General features: G+C 42.4%; 1 protein-coding gene across 2 annotated transcripts in view; it reads right to left on the minus strand.

Annotated features, from left to right (window-relative positions):
- The window catches only part of CLPX (caseinolytic mitochondrial matrix peptidase chaperone subunit X), a 480,932-nt gene that overhangs the window by 453,958 nt on the left and 1,424 nt on the right, over window positions 1-25,550 (minus strand). The gene's annotated exons all lie outside the window — the stretch shown is intronic.

Here is a 25,550-nt window from a genome sequence, read left to right on the forward strand (position 1 = left end):
CTTTCATACTGTTAATTTTTCAGAACCCCAGTTAGACTATCTTTGGCTCAAGGGACATACACTAAAAGACTGTATATATTCACTCATATTTATATCAATAACGGACCAACTCCATCTCCTTAAAATACATATTACTTCATATTTATTAGTACACAATATAGCTAAAAACAGTCAAATGTGTCTATCTTGTATCACATATTACACACAGATTAAAAACATAATTATGAACAATAGCCTTGCAATTTCTTATTCTCGGATATATCTCTAGTCCACTTGCACTTTAAAAACCTTCAAGGAGTATTTTTAATCTCCTAAATTGCATCGGGATCAAGTTTGCACTATATAAAACTTTATAAATAAATAGAAGAAACTATTTCACATTGTATTCTACAAAAACTCAAATATATTACCAACACATTCTATCGAAATGCATTCAAAAGAACGATGCAAGCGAATTCTGTCTATGTTGAAAAATAATACAAGAAAATGTCGTATTTAAAAATAATATAAGAAAATTCTGTCAACGAGGCGTTTCATTGGTCCTTGAAATGGTTCACCCCACCTTCTTCAGGACAACATAATATTAAAATTCATACACATATTCTAGGAGACAGAGAAATATATAAGCAGTCTAAACAATGTAAACAATTACAGCATCTAATATAATCACATTTTTAGTGATAACCAATCATGCACTGAATCACCCTTATTTTAGTGTGTTTTATCATGCACAGAAATGTGCTGTGACATATAAATTGGGCCCCCCTCTATATTTACTGGTTCGCACACTTTTCTCCCTGAATTCGTTCCAGTAGTCACCCTTATTTTAGTGGTGTATATCATGCAAATTCTCCATGGGTCGGCGTATGGCCGTGATGAATTTGACCTCTCCTTCTTTCACTGGTTACTTCGTTCTTACTTCTGAACTCCTTCCAGTAGTCCAACGTATTCAGTCGTTCGCATATAGGACCCACTTGATTATATGTTACAATCATTTATAGTGGGGTATTACTTACAAAGATCAGGTGGTGATGGCACGATGGCAGCCAAGATTATCAGAGGCCCAGCAACATGATACTTTGCTACTAGGGAACTCCCTTTTTCTTAGCAAAAAAGTAACTTTTGTGGAAATTTGTCATAACAGGGCACTCTCTTGTGGAGTCACCATAAGGCAGTGGTCGATAATTGGATAAACAACAAGAACTAGCTATTAGGGTAGTGTTTGCGTACTATGCGTTTAGTATGGGAAACCATTTGGTTTGTTAGGAAAGCCCTCACCCACCAGCCTAGTTGGTGGCATGCTTCATCATCGGGCCCCACCCGAGGCACCGAGTGCGCCTCAGGTGTGCTACGACGCCAGGCTACTGCGGAGCGGGTTTTTGGAACGTGAGTGTGCTGTGCTGATGTGCTGCGTGGGGTTTAAAATGCTGTCTTTGGGGTCCCAAAACAGTAAGTTTATTTGTGGGCCCAAGGTTAAAAACAAAGGCTAGGGACGTGTAGGTGTAGACTTATGGTCTCCCACGTCCAGTGTGGTCGACTAGTTTCAGCCAGGCCTTCTATTTAAACTGGCTTTCATCAGGACCTATTATGTATGGGTGTATTTACAGGGATATATATGATTCAGTACCCTGAATGTGTGGCACACGCTAAGGTGCTCTATGTGTGAGAGGTGTTTCCTCTCAGTTTGTACCTGTAAGGGAAAAGAAGGACAGGACAATCAAGAAAAACACATATTGTTTAAAACACGTAAATTATTCAACCACATGGGTCGTGGCAGGGCGCCTGGTGCCTAAAAGTGAGCGGATAAGGCATGGGTGTCTGGCGCTTGTGGCGAAACGTGGTAAATGCCGGTTTCGTGGATTATGCGATAATGGTGCTAATACCTAGATGCGGCATATTGATGGTGAAATTGCAGCGAGAAAGAGATGCACTTTTATTGGTAATGGTGTGCTTACTCCTATCTACAGGGGACAAAATCCAAGGATCTCCTGCCGGTAGGTCGGGACTCTATGCACTCTTAAAAGGTAAAGAGAAGAAAGAAAGGGTATGAGTAGTTGTGGCTAAGTGCTACGAGCGGTAATGGCCTGCTCGCACAGTCACGGCCAAAGGCAGCGTGACTGGCGGCTGTATCGCGAGCTGACATAGCCTCCCCACTTACTTGTCAGGGTCTCCTGAACCGCTGTTCTAGTTCCTCTCTCTTTTTGATTGCAAGTGGTCTATAATTACCATAATGCATCACAACCAAACAAAAAAGCAATGGCAAAGCCAAACAGTCAGGCATTGGCTGGCAGCCGATGCCAGACTTTGTCTCTGGCTTTGTCAATGCTGGTTTTGTTGCAGTTTTTGTGAATGTAAAAATTATATTATTGCCAGTATTACAAAAAAACATTTATTTGGTCTCAAAAAGGACACATTGTAAGAGTAATTTTCATCACTGAAGGGATCTACTTTTTGTGTGGATTTTCACCTTGGTAAAGGGCAGAATGCCACAACTCACACCAAAGTTAGTATATGGCTGAAGTGAGCTGACCCATGCTGTGTGATCTAATGGGCACAAGAATTGCCTGAAAGACCCTCTTATTGAGCATATCGAACATATGACGTTACAACGCATTCTTTTACAATGCAGTCTTTACAATGCAAATACCATTACATTGCATGATTTTAGAAGACGTCATTCCAACAAAGTTTTAAAAACTACCATTACAACGCATACCATTACAACGCATAATACTTTTAGGCAAACAGTAATAAGTGTTGGATAGTCTAGGGGTAAAAACTACTATTCCCACTCCAGTGTGCTCAACAGTAGGGAAAATGTTGGATAGTGTAGGGGTAGAAATTACTATTCCTATGTATCCCAAAACCCATATCCACCCTAATACTATAAAAATCTCCAACACTTACCTTATAATGCGTTGTGATGGTATGCGTTGCAGTGACATGCGATGGAAAGGCAGTTGCTTTGTAAAGGTAGGCCGTTGTAATGACTGCGTTATAATGGATGTTTACAGAGTATATCATACATATAATTTTAGTAAAATCTAAAGTGCATGGCTAACACCAGACCGACATAGCAAAAGGTCTTGGCCAAAAAGCAAAAAACTGTTTGCTCCTCAGCCACTATGGAGGCAAGTGCAGTGCCGTTGAGAGAGCCCCAGTACATATTTCGCGATTAAAAAAAAAATCTATGATGTACTTCTTTCGGTTAATTTACCACAACCTAGTGGTGATATTTTCTGAGTACCCCGTTGATGCTAGCATGTCACAGTTTAGTGGGGCAATAGTCTACAGAAAACATGTCAAACCCTGTGTGCGTTTTTTTTTCAGGGAGATAAAAACAGCATCAGTCAGAGACTCTCGCAAACAACCTAAAGGCCATTTCATAGCTTGCAATTAAAAATCTTCCTTAGCAAAATAAGTAACAGCTCTACTACTTCCTCACTGATAGGGGTACAAAATTACTCCAATAGTTCGGCCCGCTGAGCCAGCCTGCTGTTAAGCAATAAAGAGTCTGAACGTGGGAGGTAATAGAAAAATATCAAGGAAAGATTTGCAAAAAAAAGGCACAGACATTCGAATCACAAGTCAGAAACGCAAGAAAGATGGAGAGTCACAGATCAGACCCCGCAAAACGTCAGACTATGAAACAAAGGTGACTGAAATGTTTATTTTACAAAAATAAATGGAGTAGATGAGGAAGTATTCAAGTTGTCACACATAAAAACCTTCCTAAATTCTTTTACGTCCCTTAAACTTACACTACATCACCATATCAGCTAAATTCGGAGGCACACAGTCCCTTTTGCCCAGAACTCATTTTTTCATAATACCACAACAATCTGCAAAGATTACCTCTAAAAAGAATATTTAAACTTTTTTTGTGGTAACTTTTATTTATATTTTTAGAGAAAATACAGCATAATGACAGTAGAGTAAGAGCACCATTCAGTGGTCCTGTGAGATGAACAACCATGCCAGGAAGGCAATCAAATCCGACAACTTGATAATATGGCACGGTACAAACGACACCATGGAAACATTTAAAGAAAGGCTGTACCAACTTAACCCATAACTACCCTTCAATATGACTACCAACAAAGAGAAAGTTTCCTTCCTAGACAGGGCCATTCTGGCAAAAAATGGTAGACTGGTAAGCACCCTATACACAAAACTAACTAATCGCAACAGCCTACTGCACTTCAACAGTGCCAATCCCAGGTCTCAGAGAGAATCTTCTGATAGGTCAGTTTCTCAGCATCAGGAGAAACTGTTCAGACCTGCAAGATTTTAAGGATGAATCAGAAAAGCTCGCCAAAAAATTAAGGGAGAAAGAATATCCAGAAAAGATTATAAAACAGGTCCAAAAAAGAGCATGCAACAACACACCACGGGCAGCTCTACTGGACGCTAATAAAAAGCCTAAAACTGACTAATATGCGTCACCACATAAAATTCCTGCTCCAACGAGGTTAAGAAAATAATATCCAGGAACTGAAGAATTTTGACCTCACACAAGCTGTCCTACAAGCCCCCCACTCTTCTCTTTTAAAAAGAACAGGAGTTTAAGGGACTTATTAGTCCACAGTGGCACACGAAAAGTCCAACCCGAACGCCAACTGACACTACGGAACTAATACTGTGTCATGGGTCACTACCCCTGTGGCTCAAGCACAGTTTGTGCACTCACTAAACAATCTGAAAACATTGACTTGGGGCTCCCTACACCTTGGGAACAAAGACAACATACAAATTGTTGAAACAACAACTTAATATACATGATTACTTGTCCATGGAATCTTTGATATATAGGGATGACAACAAGGAAAGTCAAAATTAGAATTAATGAGCACAGGAGAACAATATGATGTAAGAAAACCTCTATGAAATTGACACCACATTTTTGGGAAAAGGGGCACACCGACATGGATGCGAAGTGGACAATAATTGAAACAAGCATTGGCATAGCCAATAGGTTTTGCGTGGGACCTTATAAGTGTTTAGCCATGCAACAGTTGATGTTGTTGCACCAAGGATATTGTGCTACATAACTAAATACTTATAAGGTCCCAAAAGCGAGACCTATTGGCTATGCCAATGCTTGTTTATATATTGAGCAGTTGTCCTAAGGCAGCAGTTCGATAAATGCTAAATTACCACGTTTTTAACCCCGTCTTGAGAACTTGGGGAATCCTTCATTTTCCCAAAAATAATCTGAGATTAGAGATAGAATAAAAAATATGCCCCCTAGACTATTTTTGGGAAAGTTGCACTGGCAGCAAAGTCTTTGCCCAAATCTTCTAGGACTGGAGTTAGATTCGTAAATCTGACCTCCCAGTGCCTGTATAGCCCGTTGCTGCTCTGAGGGCGCTACTATTTTACCCACTCGCTGCCCCAGCACTTACCCCAACGCCATCATTTTTGGGGCAGGAATGTCCTGATGCACCCATCCCGTGGTGCCCATCGTGTTGACTATACCGAGTCAACTGGAAACGGGCAGCGCTTGCTGAGCCCCCTTGATGCCTGGGCCGTCCTCCCAGGGACACCGTTTACTCATGTTTTGGCAGCTCACTGCGGCTCCCTGCTGCCAGCCTTTCTCTGCGCTCTGAAAACAGGCACATTGCTGATATGGTGGTCATCACCTTCCGTGGGACAGGCTCCGCCCACAGCACTGCTCACAGACAGGAGGAGCTGGGGTCTGCGCCGGCTGTGATAAACCACAAAAAACACCCATGCCCATAAAACTCGGCTCTTTCTTCAAGGTCTCGTTGCAGAAAACAAAGAAACATGCAAAAATAAACTTTTATCGTTAACGTCTTGAAATTATAATAAGATTTCAGTAACCCCATCTTGTATTCCTCACTGTGTGCCTCACATTTAGAACAAATACATGTATTTATATTTCATGGGGCCGCAATCGAGCAAACTATTCGACTGATTTTGTACGACTAATTTAGGTTTGTATATTCCATTTCGAATCACAGATTCTGTAGTGCACCGGCTCATCTCTAGTCAACGAGATTATCACTTTAAAATATGGATGAACGAAAAACAAATATATTTCTCACATCATCCTTTTCCGTACTTTTTAACTGCATACCAAAAAACGTTGTTTGACATAATATGATGGAAACTCTGCCCTGTGTCAACCGAGCATCTGCAGGAATATGTTTTTTTCAAACAATACCAAAAACCAAAAACGACAGTCAGCCCAACTTCTAATTTAGGTCAGCTACTAAACAAAATGTGGTCAAAACTATCACTCACGAGTTTTTTCAAAAGTTATAGCTAAAAAATAACCAGACTTTTTCAATACAAACAGAAGCACAGCAGACATTGTCAAAAGCTCCCCAAAAGCTAAAAAATCTTTTCAAACTCGAGCACAGCAGAGGAAATCTTTTGATAAATAGCAAAACAGGTGTATACTGGGACACAGATGGCCCGTTTATCAGCTTAAGACACAGGTCTTTTGCTTTTTGACACAAGAAAGACAGTAACGGAAATAAACAAGCACAGGAGTGGTGCGCGCGAGCGCACTAAAAGGAATTTGCGCTAGCGCGACCGCCATCAGTTTCCAATTAGGATAATTGGAGACAGATGGCGCTGCTGCTGGCTCCCGAGCTGCATAGGGCACGGCAGAGAGAAGGCGGGCCATGCACCCATGTTTTTTTAAGAAAGACAGCACGCAATTGTGCTGTCTTTCTTAAAAAAACGCATGCAAAGGCCAATCTGTGTGACGAAAAAAAAAACACACGCACGAGTGTTGAAAAGCCCTTACTAGAAGACTCACCTGGCAGCGCATGCGCACTGGCTCAGGCAAGACCTAAAAATGGACACCGTTAGGGCTCTGACACAGAAATTACGAACCAAAGAACAACGCTGTGTATACAAGCTAGGGACACATAAATCAGAATTAAACGATGACATACCATGGGGGCAACTACTATAATTATCATACTGGAATTCAGATACAAGGACCCTAAATAAACTATAGCACCTACCCGAATAATCAGGGGGAAAATGCAACATTGGCTATGTAGCTTCCAGTGAAGGGCTATAGCCTGATTTACCCCCTAATATACCACTGTTTTAACAACTTACTGTGGCTACGCACAGCATCTGCTACTCTAACTACACAGGGGTTAACATTTTGAGGTCAAGAAAATACTAATTATAGCACCTCTCAGTGTTACCACCGGAAGTTGCATCATTGGTTAAAATAGGTCCATCAATGACTTGCTATAGTGTGAGTTACCCCAAGAGACTGCCACCCTTATAAACATCGATGTGTGGTCTATTACTACACATCTTTCCATATCAGAACAATGATACTGCTGGAACTACTTTATAACCTCTATTTGAATTATCGGGCGTAGCATGAGGAACCCCTTGAAAAGGCAGCCTGAAGGAGTGCCGTGACGGGGAGACAAGTAAGAGGGGGGAGAAACAAGTGCATGAGCACGCGACCTCCCCTGCAATGCAGGAATTCGAGCTAGTGGCTCTAGGCAGCCCAATGCCTACCGGACGTGTGGGTTGGAGAGCAGAGGGTCAAATAATCAAAACCGTCATCAGCAGGCAAATGAGGGCATTTCCCGCAACACAAAGTGAACGGATGTCACTATTAGACAGCACAGGAGGATGAGTTCCAAATAAAGGATACACCAAAAACAGCAGTGCGAAGGATGCTGAGAGCGAGACAATCAGGAAGTGGGCACCGCTTCCACTCCAGATGTTGACTGTTTGAGAGGGGACAGAGAGTTTTTCCAGTCTCTTCTGCTCTGGTTCACGGGCCGCAAGGATGAAGGGATGGAGGGGTGATGGTGTCTCTGGTACGGGTGAGGCAGAGACAAGACATCTTTAGACGGTGGTGTATCATCAGAAGCGCCCGGGGGAACCACTTGTCCATGGAGGAGTCTTCAAAGTCATCCAGAAAGAACTCTAGGTCTCCTGGGCCGGTAAATTCCTGGGTCTTTCCATCTATGGAACTCTCATACAAGCCAAGCATAGCAATCTGAACTTAAAATCCCAATGTTGAAGCCCGGAGTTGGTGCCAGTAGGTAGTTACTGCAAAAGTGCAGGCGACCTCAAAGAACAATGGAGTAGGGGCCCATTTCGGTGCCTCACGAAAGGCCATAGCATGCTGGTGACGTAGAAGCTAAGGGATTTTTGGTTGTGGAGGCCGGTTAGGAGCTGTGGATTGTGATCGGACCCTGTGAGCTTGATGAAAATCCTGGGGTTCCATGAAACAAACGTCAATCAGTTTGGGGATAAACCCCCTAGAAAAGACAGCATGTGGTCCCCGTCCACCCCTTCAGGGACTCCATAGATGCGAGTATTGCCCCATTGGGCAGCATTCGTGGGCGTATGGGGTGGTGGAGACAGATCTCTTGCAGGCGTGCGCTCTCCACCGCTCACCCCCTCTGATGGCACTAGCAGCTCCTCAATCGGTAATAACTGGAGGGCGGAAAGGAGACAGAGGTCTTGTGGGCCACCATTACCTTGCACCGCTGTGCATCCCCTGCACCATTGTCAAAGCAAGGGGGCGGAAGGGTGCTGTGACTTGCAAGGGAGCCAGCAGAAGGTAAGAGAATTGGCTGTGAGACGGAAAATCTCACTCATCATAATGTAGTAGAAGATGGAGGGAGGCCTCCAATAAGGCTGAACATGCAATCTGAGCAGGGTCACAGGCGAGGATCGGTGGATGGAAGACTGTCTGTGGATAGTGCACAGCTAGGCAAGTAGTGGCCTCTGGAAGCGGCCAGGGTCCTGGAAGCGGCCAGAGTCCTGGAAGCGGCCAGAGTCCTGGTGGGCGCTGACTAAGCCAATGTGTGGGAAAGACAAAGTGGGCTAGACAGGCCGCACTGATCTCTATGAGTATCTCGGGCCACCAGACTAATATAGGAACAATGATGGGTGCAGACAGCATCCGGCAGAGTCCAGGCAGGACAGCAACTCCACCCACTCTGGTTTGGCATTGAAGGGCCTTGGCAACTCACTGATTTCTTTCTTCCAGCTACGTTCACCGGGAGACATGAGACCCTGCACTGGCTTGCTGTGGGTCCCCAAGTGTGGAGCGGCACCCCTCAGGCACGGGAGACTCAGACCAGCCCCCAAGTTTTGTGGGCATTGGGCCTGTGGGAGCAGCACCAGACAGGAGCCTCAGCAAGGTGCAGCCATCTCGGTCAGCACCTAGCACCGCCTCCCTGTTTTTCTTTCTTTTGAATGCAGATATGCATGTTATTGTCTATTATTTTGATCCGCTTCTCTTCTTGTGTTAAGGGCTAAACGGACGTGATAATGTATTGCCTCACATTTATTTTCTTGTTTTCCATAATCTTGTGGAAACTGGTTTCACTGATTTTCCATTATGAATGTTTTTGGAAATATTAGCATGCACCTTGCTAAATTATTCCTCAAAGAAATGGTAGATAAAATTTCCAGTAGTTTAGCAAAATGGTTTCCCTAGTTGCATTTTTTGGGGAACCTTTTAATTTGGAAGGAAAGAATCATCAATCTTGATATCAAGCTTCTGCAAATATTTGCATGTAGTCAGAGAGCACTTTGGGAGCAATAAAAGTAGCTCCATACTGTTAAACTCTGCAAACATGTGTACACATTTTTATCCTCGAACCAGTGTCAGTAGTGCAGCCCGAGCTTACAATATTTCCTTTTAGCGCTCACCCTAATAATAAAGGCTTAGCATTAATGAATGATAAACAGAAGTTCGAAAAACATTAACATATGGACACAAATATTACCTTAACTTCAGACAATCCCTTCCCTGAGCCATAATGTAATGTAAACTGGCAGCCAAAGGGTTTGTTCTGCAGGGGGGTGGGCCTACTTGTCCCAATGACAAAATAAACATGAAATCTTGTTGTCCTTGACCCTTAACAATATGCCCTTGGTGTCGAGCTATAGGAAGTCCCACACACCCAACAGATTATACAAACAATTGTTAGTAAAACAAATAGGTCTTGGATAACACTGGAACTACAAATGGAGTCCACCAGCCGCAGCTGGAACAATCCTTAATTAAGGTATCACAGCCGAGTGGAACCAACGTATAGAAATATTTTTTAATGTAGTCTTCAAACGTTGTACTGAATTACTCAACACTGTCCACATCAGGTGTAACATTTGGCACAACCTCTGTGTAAATATGGAAATAAATATTTTAATGAATATATTAAAATTAATTTACTCGACTTTGATGACTTTTTCACCGCCAGTCTACCAATGTGACACTCCATTGTGGCAAAATGGTGGGGAGAATCAAAACATTACCATACAGGAATTATACTCAATAACTATGCAATTTCTTAAAGACCCTATTTATAATAGCCATAGATATGTGGGCAATAGAAGTCTCATTTATAGTTGTGTTGTAACAGAAGTGTTGTCCTTATGTGCCCAAAGGGAACCATGTTAAGTTTTTGTTGTTCTTATGAACTGATAAAGACTCTTTTTTTTCTCCCTAATAAATTACTTTTAAGTTTCACAATTCCTCATTGTATATTTTAGATAAACTAGTGTGTTTCAAACCTTAGCAGAGTGATGCTTATTGGGGTCTTCCTCAGGACAAAATCAGTCCCAAATAAGAATAGTATATTGTTGAGTACCCCAGGATTAAAAATGGTTTCCATTATAAAACTGCACCATCAGCGCTGACAAAACTATGAGCTAAGTATGTGCCTCCTAAGTCAGCATTGGCAAACATCACACTAGAGGCACATTTGTGAGCAGTTTCAACAGCCTCTTAAACACCTTTAATATTCCACATGTTAACTTCTCTTCTGGGGGGTGGGGGGGGAAAAAAGAAGAACCACACAACATCACAAGCACAAGTCTCTGTTCCTATTAGCTACCTATGCATGTTTCACATGTGCATGTCCATTTTCACCATACTTTCACACGGCTATGAGACGGGCATGTACCAAAAGGCGCCAAAACGTCTATCTCCTGCTATCGTCATACAGCACTTAAAGTGCCACTACCACCCTTCCTCTCCACAGCAATGTAATGTGAGGCTCATCAGAAGTCCTCTGGTTGCAGCATTTAGGGTTACCTCAGTGACTTAAGCCATTCCTGGTGACTTTGTGGGCTCTGCAGGGTATACATCTGAACCCTGGGAGTGCTGACTTAGCCCTTCAGTTCTCTCTGAGTAATAGACATTTAAGGCCCAGGTCCAGAAGTTGAAGTAAAATTGGGTGGCAAGATATTTCACTCTTGTGACAAAATGAAGGAGGGGCAAGGATCGGCTGCTTACAAGCAAGGTGGGTGACCAAGCTCCTTAGAAGGGCACTAACCGCAATGCAAGTGAAAACCTAGATGGATGACCAAGGATAATATATCTTCTTAAAACTGTTGATGCAGGGAATTATATGGGTGGTGGGTTAAAAATAGGTGGTGACTGGAACGTCACTGTGGACCCCATTCTGGTTAGGTCTGGCAGGTCATATGTAAACAACACTGGGAAAGTGGAATTTTAGCTGACCTTATGACTGATCACTCACGTATTGAGGTGTAAAGACATACACAACCATGCAGCAATGACTACACATTTCTTCCAACTGTGCATGATGCATGCCCTCGCTCTGACTTTTTCCTGACTATGTGCTCCATACTGCCCAATGTTAAACCATACTTGAAGGAAATCTGCCTTTTCTGCATGGCCACACCGGCTTATAAATCTTTTGCTGGACTTTATATTTTTGCTGGCTTTAAAACTATGTACCCTTTACTACCAATAAACCAGTAGTAAAGTGCCTGTGCTCCTCCTTTTAACCGCATGTGTGCGGCGACTTTTTTCGCGCTGCGCGTTTTTTTTTAAAAAGCCGCGTTACATGACGAGCTCAGCTCGTCATCAGCGTGCGAGCGGCGCAACTGATGACGAGCTCAGCTCGTCATCAGCGCTTAAGTGGTTAAACAAGGTCAAACTGGCATACTCCCGACTGGCATATTTAACATTTTTATAAGTCCCTAGTATATGGTACAAAGTGTACCCAGGGCTTGGAAATTAGATGTCTTTATTGAGGTGCAGCACCTATTGTACCATTGTGGCAGTGCAAACGTGGCTTCAGGCCTACCTCTGTAGCCTGCCTGTAACAACGTAAACCTGTAATTAGACTTGTCAAAACAAACCCTTTTAACAAGTCAAAACTTCCCCTTTAAATATGAATAGGTCATGCCTACATATGCCCTGTAGCCCACAATGCAGTCCACAAGGCAGGGTGCATGTCATTTTAAAGTAAGACATGGAGACATTTAAGGTTAACATGGCTATACAGTGACTAGCAACAAAATTTTTTTTTTTTTTTTTTTTTTTACTGTGGCAGGCTTAGCTGTGCCATGTAGAAAACCAGAGTACATGTTGAAATACTATTACTATATTTTGGGTATGGGTACAGCTAGAAAAATGTTAAACAACTATTTTTACTAGTTATTTAAAATCCAATTCAACGGTGAAGGCGGATTTCTAAGAAATATTAAGGAAAGGTTAATTTCAGAAAGTGATATTTTCCCTATGTGAAGATCCTGTAGGCTAATTTGCATTAATTTTCCAGCCTCTCCTGGCCTCTACTTGGCCTGAATAAGGTGTGAAATTCCTCCCAGGAGCTACACAATAGGTCACTGTTATTGTTAGGTTGACCTTAAGGGGCAGGGAGGACTCCTTTGAGCTCAGCAGAAGGGTGGGGACTGTGCCCAACCAGTTGACAACTCGCTGTCAAATCCTGCAGAACAGGTCTGTTCAATCACATACAACACTTAGGGCACACTTGACAGGGGAGAGAACAGGATGGAAAGACATTTTGTGGATTAACTGTCTGATTGCTGAAGGGCTCTGCATTTGTGCTACCAGACTTTTGTCTCCGGGTTTATGGGTTCAGTGGGTGGATTTTAGTGTTGGATGTGGGAAAGACACTAGGGTTACCATATTATACTTCACACACACCCCCCTAGCCCTCAGAGCCCACGTTTAGCGTGACCGAAAACATTTTCCATCTTAAAAATGCCCAAAGCGAGTAGAGTTGGCCCTGTGAACTTTTACTCCATTGGTTAGGTCATGCCCAGGACTCAATTCTACCCACTAGCTAGTGCTAGACATAAATGTGTTACCGTCAGGCATCTACTTCAGAACACTTCTGCGCCTGTGCAAGAGCCGAAGAGGATTGGATCTGATGTCTGTGTCATGAGAGGAGCCCTGAAGGATTGAACCTTCTATCTTGTGCGTACAACAAAGAAGTGGATTCCAAGGGTCAAAACGTTGACCTCCTGTGAAAGCTACATTGATACAACATGCTAGAAGAGGTCTTCACTTGGAAGTACCCAGCGGAGCAGTGGCAATTGGACCTGAACTGGACCCTGCTGTTAACCTCTGCAAATGCCTCCCCATAGGTCCTGTTTTTTTAGGTCGAGCTGGCGTTGGAGCGCGAAGCGCTCCCGCCAGCGAGTTCTATAGTCGCCGTGTTCACTGGCAAGGGAGTCTAGAGCTGTGCACGAGCCGCTACTGGCCTGTGCACGAGCCGACTCAGCTCTGTGGACGCGCACGTCTCCGGAAGACGTGCTGCGCCCGAGCCGGCTCCCGCTTGTTCTTTCAGCAAATATTCTCGGAGCCGTAGGGCAAAGTTACCGAACAGCACAACAGGTAGGCTTTTTACATTTTTTTAATTAGCCACGTATTTTGAAAGGAGGAACTGGTATAAAAGAAGGACACAGTAGAGTAGCTATAAGCACAAATGTCAAAGTTATTGATCTTAGGACAGAAAAAGTATTCAATGACAAGGATCGCAAGCCATTTGCAAAGCCATTGTTTGCAAAGGTATTATTTCCACAATCAACACAAATGTGCTTTTCTTGCCTGAAAACTATATTCTTCCCCGAAACCTATGATCTGCTCTTGGATCTCACTCACGTCATTGACCACCCCCCAGCACTCACGGATTTGAATTGCATTTACATGTAGCGCTTATTTACAGTGCTTGTAGTGACTTTCACATGCATACGAAAGCCCTGCAGTGTAAAACTAACTGTCCTACACACACCGACCCCTAAAATGAGCAAGCACTGCGTGGTGGCACCAAGGCTTTCCAATTATTATATTTGATGGAATTGTCTTATCCACTTTACAGCTTATTTACTTAACCTATTATTGTGCCTTCCGAAACTGCACGCACTCTTAGGTTACAGAAACGTTACTTTGTGGACTGTCAATGTTGAAATTCGTCGGCTGTGGCAAGACACGGTGTGTGTGTATGGCAGGAAGCAAACATAATCCTAAAATTATATTTAATAGGTGACATTCCCTGCATGTGAGGTGTGGGTAGAGAGGGTGTCACAGCTTCCCCCTCCAAATCCTAAAGCCTAAGGGGAGTACTCGGGAACGTCCTAGGGCAGAGCCCTGCTGTAGAACAGGACAACGAATAACTCACTTTTATGCCCGATAGTGACAGAAACAGTGTGTGTGTGTTTATAGGTGGGTGGTGTGTGTGTCCGCATGTATGAGAAGTGAACATATGGCTTTGTATGTATATGGGACGTTTTTTATGATGATTGCATTTGTGGCTGTTTTTGTGTGTTTTTGTGTTTCTAGCAGTATGTGTGTTAGTGACTATAGTGGCTATGTTTTTACGGCAGCTCATTAACGAATGGACGTGTGGCCATGCGTGTGATTGATAGTTTCATAACAGGTGGGCGTGAGACTGCTTGTGTTTGATGTATATGTATAAGAGTTAACATGCGGCTATGTGTGTGTATGGTAGCATGTGTGACGACTGGGTTTGTGGCTGCAAGTGTGTGTTTGAAAGTTTTGCTATTAGTCAACGTGATGTTAATTGTTTATCATTTGCAGATTCTGTTTTCAGTATTGCTTGGAGATTAGAACTTGTCCTTGATGTATGTTTTATTCATACCATGTACTTGTAGAATAATAGATCCACTTCCTTGTCTCTATAAGGAGAATTTATTCAAAATCAATAAGGAAAAATAAATGTATATTTTAAATGTAAAACCCAAAGAAGTAAGCTTCATTCATCAAGGACAAAGGCATGCCGCAGCCCTCCTGACATCCCACTGCCGCCATCAGCCTCTTCGCCATTCCTCTTCCTCTCTTTCTTCTTAGATCCCTCTCTTTGCAAATCACTCCTTTGCGCTTTTCCCTACACCCTCTTTTCTGGTCATCTTCCGCACCTTTCCTTTTAATACTTTCAGACATTCCCTCTGTTCTATTCTCACTATTATTTCTTTTTTCTTGTCTCTAATTTCCTCAATCTCATTTTCTTTTGCAATTACTAAATGTATGTTACACCGCACACTACTCCTTTCTTTGGCTCTCTCTCGATCTCTCTCTTTCTTACATATATTTCTACAGTCACATTTATTTAACTCTGTCACATTTACTTTTTTTCTTATCCCTTTCCTCTATAATAACTTTTCCACAAAATTTCTCTTTCTACTGCTCACTTTTACTTGTTTCCTCTTATTCCCTCTTTCTGTCTAGCTTCTTCTCACTTGCAGAAAACCATGCCTTTGAAATATCACCCTTACCCTCTCCTCGCCTTCCTTTAATTTGTTCCCCCATGTGAATTCCAAAATGCAGCCTCGGGATGGAGGAAAAAGGTTCTAAATACAAACAGAAACGAGCATTTGCAATGCAATAGGTCTTGTATTTACGCGAGTTTAAGCTATTAGAATTGTAATTAACAATGCCTTTTATTTATGCTTTAAAAAACAAAAATAATAGGCATTGTCATTTACAATGCCAATAGCATAAACTCTCGTAAATGCGAGACCTAATGCATTGCAAATGCTTGTTTTTTTGTAGAAGTGTACTCCTGTGGTGGATTGGGACTTACAGCATTCAGAACCTGATTTAGAATTTGGAGGATGGATTACTCCATCACAAATGTGACAGACGGTCATCTTCCGAAGATTGATGCCGAGCTGACAGGTAAAGAGATATGCATAGATCCAGTAACCTGATCTTAAGGCATACCCATTTTCTTTTTAGATAACAAACCACATCCCTTGTTAATTAGAATAGCCTTCTTTTGGATGTAGGTTAGTCTTTTACCTTAACCTTCATTTTGGGGGTATCTGTGCACATCTCTGGACACTACTACGCAGCACCAGAGGTTGCCTCAGGTTTGAGGCTGGCATACAGCACGTTTGGATAACCCAATGATAAATGCCACAACGTCTATGTGGGGCGGAAAAACGATATAAACCGCACGGTTAACAACATAGCGTTTATGAGGGTTATCTAAATAAACCTTGTGTAACGTAGTTACAAGTGTCCTGCCTTATTTTTTGATTTTGGATGCCTAGCTGACATTCCCTGGTGGTGGTTGGATCAGGAGGTCCTGCAGCCGCGGCTCGTGCAGGAAAGAGCGGTGGGGCCAGGTGAGGGGGGATTTCAACGGACGATGAAGAGGGAAAATTAAATAAATAGTTATTTTCCTTCTTCATCTTCTGTAGAAATCCCCCCTCACCTGGCCCCCACCGCTCTTCCGCTCTTTCCTGCATGGGCCGCAGCTGAGGTCCTGGTCTTAAAGATCCTGGCCAGGTAAGAGCAACCCTCTGAAAGGAATGTGTTGGGCCGCCAGCACTCCCTGCACCTCTCCTGATATTCGAGCGCAGCATCCTACCTGCATGGCTATGGTAACAGCCTTCTGGCGAGGGAGTGCCCAAACACAAATATCCCATCTGCCGTATTACAAGTGCTTTATATCCAAACAGACGTCCGTCATGTTTGTGAAGGAGGAACCCATTCCCCGAACACTAAAGCAGACACTGTGTCACACGATAAAATCTGTGCCCAGGTCAAATCTAGTTGGTGTAGTCGACCCACTCTCTATTGTGATCAGATTCAAATTATGCCTAGGTCCCAGAGTACCGTGATCAGTGACCATCATCTCAGCACTTTGTGCTTTTCACCTCTATTTTGACATTAAAGTTTTCTTCTTTATCTCTGGTTACTATTATTGGATTTTTGTCACTTTGTGGGAGGTCGCTTTATTATTACATTTTTCAGGTTTTTTTCAAATTAATTTCGAAATTTATATTGGTTTAGATTTTGACTTTATTACTGTTTTGGTATTGTATGAAACATTACAGTTTACCCTAAATTATGCCTGTCTGCTTTGTGCCATAGCTACCAGGGGGAGGAGATCAGGTTAATTTAGTGACTTTGAGGATTTACTCTGACAAGGGCTGTGATTATTCTGTAGGGTTGGTAGACATCCACCCCAATTAATCCAATTTCTTACAGTGCTCTATTTTATGGAGTGGGGAGGGGTTATTAGACCATGCACATGGGTTGTTACAACTAGACTTAAGGCTAGAAATGCCCAGGGAAATGGCATATTTTTTGTAGGTACAATGAGGGTTCAGTATCCTCAGAAATTATGAGGTATTCTGCCCTAACGAAACACAAAGCAGCTGTAGACCAGAAGGCCCGTGAAGCATCCTTGGGGAAACTTCATGGTGCTCTGTAATGCAGTATGGAAGGCACAACTTTTGCAAGACTTGGCCAATGCCAAATGTAATCAGAATGCTCTCTTAACTTAAAGGCAGAGTCTGCATTACAAAGACTGAAGAGTAGGGGCAAAAGTCAAAGAGTTTGCCAACACTAAAAGTCAGAAGCAATCAATGTCAACTATTCCTGTGATCTAAAGCTCATGATCAGGGACATTTATTTTCACACTAATTGTACATCATTAAGGACTTTGCTTCCTTTTTTGCAAATCTATATAATTCTGACCAGCCCAATTTCACCTGTCTTGAAGAAAGATTAATATTGGAGGTCACTACCGAGGTTTTCTGTAGGCAACAGGGATGTGGAATTCCTATAACCCGACGCCCAGGACATATTGTTATGGGTCAAGGGCTGCAAGTTTTTATGTGTATTTTGTCCTTGGGACAAGTAGGCCCAACCCCCGGCAGCACAAACCCTTTGGCTGCCAGTTTGCAGTACCACATTATGAATCAGGGAAGGGCACTGTCTGCAGTTAAGGTAATATTTTTGTCCATGTGTTAATGCAGTTCAAACTTGTATTTATGGTTCATTAATTTAAAGCCTTTATTATTAGGGTGAGGGCTCTAAGTAAATGTTGTAAGCTCTGACTGCACTACTTACATTGGTTCCAATATAAATGTGTACACACATTTTCAAAGTTTAGCAATATGAGGCTATGTATAATTCTCCCAGAATGCTCTCTGATTTGATGCAAATATTTGCATAAGCTTGACAGCAAGATTGATGATACTTTGCTTTCAAAATAAAATGTTGATTAAAAAATATGAAAGCAGGAAAAAAGTTTTGCTAAACTGCTGTAAAATTTCAGGTACCATTTTTTGCAGCATCATTTAGTAACGTGGTGATACATGGTAGTATTTCCCAAAAATATTCAGAATGGAAAATCAGTGTAACCAGTTTCAATAAGATTATGGGAAACAAAAATAAACAAGCACTGGCAAAGCCAATAGGTCTGAAATTGGTGGTCAGCTTTTTAGTTTTGTCAATGTGTGACTTGTTTTGGCATGGTTTTTGTAAAACCTTATTGGTGTGGGAGCTGCTGGACCCTCACCATTATAACAAACACTGGCAAAAGCAAAACATGTTTTTGGCCTCAAAAAGCACACATTCCCACAGTAGCTACTGGCACTGAACAAAACAACTTTGTGTGCTGATATGCTCCTTGTGAAAGAGCAGAATGCTGTCACTCACAGTGAAGCCTGCCGATAGAGAGAGAGAGACAGAAATTTAATAAATGCAAAAGGTTATGGTCAACGCCAGACTAAATTAGGGGCCCATTTATTAAAGGAAGTTCCAAAAGTGCACCCATGGTATAGGTCCTTGCATTAAGTGCAGTTATACAGCTTTCGTGAGTCCCCAAGAATTTACAAAAGTAGGACAAGAAATAGTACTCCTAGAAAATATTTCTGAACTGCATTTCAGCATGATCAAATTTGCAAGTTCACTTTCCCTCCAACCACTTTTTTTCCCAACTCTGGAAGAAGGTTTATGTCTGCCATTGTCAGGAGTAAATTTCCAACATTTCTCAGTATGGGAAAAGATTAGGGAAGGTTGTTGAAAACCCTTACAACATGCAAGTTAATAGGTTTTCACAGACTCAAAAGGGCATTCTAACCATGGAACTAATGCTTACCACTACCTTCATCCTCCGTACGTAGATCTGCGGAAATGTGGCAACATAAGGGGATTGCAAGTATTCTATACTACTATGGTATGAGCCCTGGTATAAACAAAGAAGCTATATCAGAGCTCTTATATAATGAGATTGCTGCCATAGTTTGTCGCTGCACTACATTGCACCAAAGGGACAAGGGGATTTTGTTACAGGACAAGTAGATTTATGAAGCAACCTGCCCCATGGACAAGTAGATATTTTATGAAATTCCACAACCCTGAGGCAATACGGTGAACTTTGGCAAGAATATATCTGAAGCGGAAATTACAAAGGCTCCTGCAGACATGACGCAGTATAAGACCCAGGTTCTGATGGGTTCCCAGTAGAAGAAAGCAAGATTAACACATTTAAGATTTCAGAATTGTTGTGTAAAATGTACAAAGAGGTTGCATAAAAGGGCCATGACACCGAGAATGTATGCCTCTTAGAACTCTGATCACTAAACTGGGAAAAGAGCTTAACTGTAAATCAAAGAGACTTAGTTCAGTCCTCAATAGTGATGTCAAAATCCTTGTGACGGTCCTGGCCAATAGGCTTGGCCGGCTTGTCTAAATAGACTATAACATTTTTTTTTTAAACAGAAATAATACACCGGGGTTGGACGGATTTGCCTTAGAATTTATGACAAATATACACCCCTACTGGGCCCTCTGTTACACTCACTATACAACATCTCAAGGAACACTAACTTCTTGCTACCAACCCCAAAAGACATTATATATGCACAATTATCCTGTGGGACTCATTTACAGTTGGACTCCGCATGGTAACTCAAAGGAATCCATTAGTTAATAATGTTACTTTTTCACCATACATCAAATGTGAAAATAAAATGATGTGCCATACACGTCGCTGACAACGATGAGGAAGATAAAGTCTCCTCACCATTGCTAAAAATAAAAAAGTTATTTTTGAGGTAAGAAATGAAATAATATGAATACATCTTCTCAGGAGGCAGAATAAAAGTTGCCCCTGCGAAGTCATTGACATCAAGCATGCTACTTTGCCCATAACATGGTTGGATGTTCAAAGCTTCATCAAAATGGCAACTTATTGTGGGAAGTCCTTTCTGAACCATGCCACACTCTGCCTGCCCTTGCAACCCCTCACAAAATCATTGTAGTGACAGTGGAGTGCAGAGGAAGACAAAGCATTCCAGAAGATCAAGAAGACCATACTGCCCGATACCATGATGGGTGCTTCGACCCAACCAAATACTCCAAGTTGGTTGTCGATGCCAGCCCTGTCTGTGTTGGGGCTGTCTTGGCTTAATGCCACCATACAGATGGGTGAGGCTGTTTTTTTTTGTAAGGCAAGCTCCCGACGACAATAAAAAAAGGTACTCACAGATAGGACAAAAAGCAGTGGCTGTAAATTAGAGATGCATCCTTTCCCATCGATTTCTCTGTAGACATAGATTCAGAGTCACAACTGACAACTAACTAGTATTTTCATTGTTGACAGGTAACGCCCTACAACCACCACCTTGGTTAGAGTGATGCTGATTCCAATAAGAAAAGTACCAATTCACCATAAAATACTGACTTAGCTCCACTGACCCAGATAATTATGTTTTTCAGCATCCCTTTGCAGACAGAAAGATCAACAGCAGTCGACGAGTGGTTTGAAACACTTGCCTACCTATGTGCTCGCCGTCTAGAATACACTGCTGAGAACTTGTGCAAAGACAGCTGCCGAAAACAAGCAAGGTAAATGGCAGAAACTAACCAATGGAAGACATTCAGAGTAGATGCACATGCAACATAAGCCAAAAGCCAGGAAGATCTAAAGGCATTATGGGTCATACAACACAAATTTAGCAGTAACTCCCGAGGTATCTTGCTCCAAGGTGAGCAGCTAGCCATAACACATTAACTAAGCCTACACGTTGCTCATCTAGCACTTCAAAGCCCAAAAATAAAAGCCTGCTTATGAAAGATGGGTTTCCTAAAATGGATGTCGTAGCCGATCAAATTGTCAGAGATGCAATTGCTGCCAAGTCTGTGGAAATCCAGACAACCAAGCCCCGTCAACACCAAAGACTCAAGACATGGGGCTGTGGCACTATAAGAGCACTGACAATCGGTCACTCCCAGATGGGCAACACTGGTTGGCTATCTCAGATGAACTCACAAAATACCTTGTTTTTCAAATAGTGACACCAGCAGCGTTTCAAAATGTCCAGCCAAAGCTGGAGAAAGAATTTTGGCATCTTCAGATTTCTTTAAGAGACAATGGGCCCAGTTTTAGAACATGGAATTTCACTAGTATCGCTGCTCTCTTGGGATCTGCCACAGGAAAATAACACCAAAATGACCCCAAGCCAATGGGGAAGTACAGTGGATAATAAGGACAATGAACAAAGTTGTTTGCATGTGCCTTGACCACAACATAGAGTGGCATTCCTCCGAAAATACAATACCCCTGCCCCATGGCCATGACATGCCTTCCATGACCATTAGACCCAGTAGCCAGCCAACAAAGAAAATGGAGAAAAACCATGCCATCATTGGAAAGGGGAGTGATTCAGTTCTGGGATGGGGAGGCTGTAATCAAAATAAACTGTTCATGGAAGAGTGCCTCCCAGACCATAAATTACAGTCAATTTTCAAAACTAAGAACCTATTTCTTGCTCCTATTTGCGTCCATAAATAGGTTATCTTTTAGAAAACTTTTTAAAGTATAATTTTCTATCTCGCACCTTTCAATTCTAAAATAAATTTATATCACACTTGCGATCAATTGCAGTTTTCCTTTTTACAGGTATGTACATTTTTACACACACGGACACATTAATTTATAAATTGCACCACGAAGACATAATTAATTTACAGGTTGCACCATAAAGACATAAGACAACTGTTCTTTTTATATGCCATGTTTGGCTTTGACGTATGCACAACAACTGATTAAACAACTAATACATTTAAAGGAACACAAAATAACTAACTATTCAATACATCAAAAGTTATCTACAAGACATATTTACAGACTCTACACACCTCATTATTTTTGAGGATAAATTTACAATAATCGCAACCATCTGTTGCTGTGACCTGACTGATGTCCTTTGGGTGATTTAGCTCGGGACCCTAGCTCGGGACCTGTGCCTGTGTCCTCTTTCTAATTTGTTTATCCCTACTACTCTGCGGCCTATAGAGGTCAGAGTTCTGCTGGTATTTTGGGGTAAGTTCCCAACTTGCTTTTCCCGTTGCGCATTATCACTATGCACTCAATTAATCACTCAGGGAATTTTAAGTGCGCTACTCCCCCGTGAGGGTCTCAAGGGGTGGGATGGGGGGCGAGGTCACTGTGTATTTAAGTAAATGGAAACTCTTGGCCTAAAAGATATTTGCGCCGGTGAGTTTCGACCTTCCAAGGTGGGCCTGTGTTGTTGGTTAGAAGAAGGTCTTCTTCAGGACAGGTGTTTTCTTAGGACACATTTGCCTGGTTCATGGGGATACTTATTTTTGTAAAGGTTGTGGTGGTCCCCTCCTGGGGTCCGTCTTATTGTGTATGTCTCGCCATATTCATAGGGCTCCTGCCCTGAACTTCTTTTGCAATATCTTGCTTGCCCCATCATAAGTTCTAAACTTTTAAAAACTAAAAAAGCTGTGTTTGTTTCTCTGCTCAAAAAAACCTTCAGCAGGCTCAAAAGCATGTAATGGCATGGATTAGAGGGTGTGGGTGCCCCATCCAAAACAAGAAACCCTGCCCCCACTTCCCCCACTGTGGGCTCCTCTGTTACCCCCCTAGGTGTAAAGTGGAGTGGGGTATGCTGTCATGGAGTAAAGGGTTGTAGAATGGGGTGGCGAGGAGTTGAGTATCATAGAGCGGAATTTCAAAGAGTGGAGTAGCACAGAGTGGAGGAGGTTGTTGGAGATAGGAATGGAGTAGAGTGTCGTAGAGTGGAGGGGCATAGAGTAGAACAGAGTGTTGTGGAGTAGATCGGAGTATCAAAGTGGTGTAGAGTGTCATAGTGGAGCGGAGAGTGGTAGAGCGGAGTGGCATAAGAGTAGAGTGGTGTAGAGTGTTGTAGACTGGAATAAGAGTGGAGTGGCGCAGAGTATTGTAGAGTGGAGTAGTATTGTAGAGTGGAGTGGCAGAGTGTTTTGGAGAGGTTTAGACTAGAGTAGATATCATAGCAAAGAGTGGCACAGAATGGAGTGGCACAGACCGGAGCGGCACAAGTGTGTCGCTGTGTCTAAAAAGAACAGATGATGGACAGAATGCAGAACAAATCAAACATTTACGCCCAGTCACAGATCTGGGTTAAATCCATAGTTTTTTTCACACCACGCCATTCCAGTTTAGACCCAACGATACGCAAATTAGTCTTGACCCGGCTCCCCATGGGAACAGTCTAGACAGTTCTGCCAAGCCTGGTCCTCCATGTACCAGAAACAAGCCTCCTAGGACCGGTTTCAGAGTATCACCCCATATCAGCCAGGCTAGCTGGACTCTGATGGCATAGCAAGCATGGGACCCACATCTGAGCATACCCTTCCCACGTAGGGCGACAAAAGCAAAAAGAACAGATGATGGACGTAATGCTGAACAAATCAAGCGTTCACCCACAGTCACAGATTTAGGTTAAATCCATTGGTTTTTTTGCATGGCACGCAAATCCAGCTTAGACCCAGCCATATCTTATTCAATCTAGACCCTGCTAACCATGGGTACAGTTCTGCTTGAAATGCCAGGCAAGGTCCTTTCTGGAGCAGAAACAAGCATGGATTTAACCCAGGATCTCTTGACTGGGGGTGAAGGTTTGATTTGTTCTGCATCCCGTCCATTATTTGTGTGTCTTTTGGAGGGTCAGAGTGGAGTGGTGCGGAGTTGAGTAAAGTGGCATGGAGTGGAGCAGAGTGAAGTGTCGTGGAGTAGTGTATATTGGAGTGGCATAGTGTGGCACAGAGTGGACTAGGGTGTTGTAGATTGGAGTACAATAGAGCAAAGTGGAGTGGCATAGAGTACTGTAGTGTGGAATGCCAGAGGGAAATGGCATAGAGTGGAGTATTGTTGTGGAGTGTCATAGAGTGGCGTAGCGAAGAGTGAAGTAGATATCATAGGGTGGAGTAGATATAGTACAATGGAGTAGAGTGTTGTAAAGTGCAGTGGAATTGAGCGGAGTAGAGTGGAACAGCGTGGAGTAGAGGCATGTAGAGCGGCAGAGTAGAGTATTGTAGAGTTGAGTATACATGGTGTGGTAGCGCACTGCTATTACAATACATTTTTAAGAGGAATGACCATTACATTTGCAGACATACTGTTTTACTGATAAAACTATACAGCGAACAATGTGTGGCATTTGGCATCACCTGGTGTACTGACTGTTTTGATCCTACTAAAATATTTGTTTTTACCACACTTCAGAGATACACATAAAATGTGATTCATTTGTGCTTTCCTAGTTGTGATATAGTCTTAAATATGTGTACAGTTAATTTAATAGCATTTAAATGTTTTTGTGGGCTATAAAAAAAACATCCTAAAGCCATTACTTTCACACCCACAGCAAGATGGTTACATAAATTCTCTCACTTTGCAGTCAGAGAAAGAAGTATTCACCAAGCTCCCTGGAAGACAGAGCCCAACGTGCGACCTGTGTCTTTGCACAGCAAATGTGACAAGATAAAAACTAAATTTTAAAGGAATATGTATTGCTCATTCACTTCTCAACTTCAGTATGGCTATTTTAGGGGTGCTCTAGCACCCCCCACTCTCCTACTTCCAGCACCTATGGCATGGGCCTGAAATTGAGAGAGACATGACTAAGTTAGGCTATTAACAAATAACACTGAATAAAATAAACAAGCTTGCAGACAGAACATAGTTCTTTACAGGCATGCAAAAGTGATGTACTGGCAGAGATATGTAGAATTAGTCAAGCAGAAAGACATGAGACTGGAAACCTTTTTAAAGAAATACGTTTACTGCTGAGATCTAGTATACAGCAGACATCTGAAAACATATGCACTCTCCTGGAGTGCCTCACGAAAAAGGGGGAAAAAAGCAAGCACTTGTAGAAGAATATGAGACAGTTAGAGAGATGGCAAACATGCTATGCCACAAGATGCTGGGAAGCTTTAAACAAATAAAGCCCTGTAAATAGAAGGCAAGCAAATACCAAGCCAATGGTAAGCAATGGGTGTAATACATTGCTAGGGAAGGTTTTAGCATATTCCCAGGTGTGCTGCATGGTAGGATTCAACCTAAAAGTAAAGTTTAAGCGTAGTTGTGGTGTATAAGCGCTCAGTGTACAGGTGTGGTTCAGCCTTTGGTGCTTCTGACTGCAAATATATTATCCACCCCAACTGTGTGTGACCTTTGTGCTGT

This window comes from Lissotriton helveticus, chromosome 3_1 (genome assembly GCF_964261635.1).
Source record: "Lissotriton helveticus chromosome 3_1, aLisHel1.1, whole genome shotgun sequence".
NCBI lineage: Eukaryota > Metazoa > Chordata > Amphibia > Caudata > Salamandridae > Lissotriton > Lissotriton helveticus.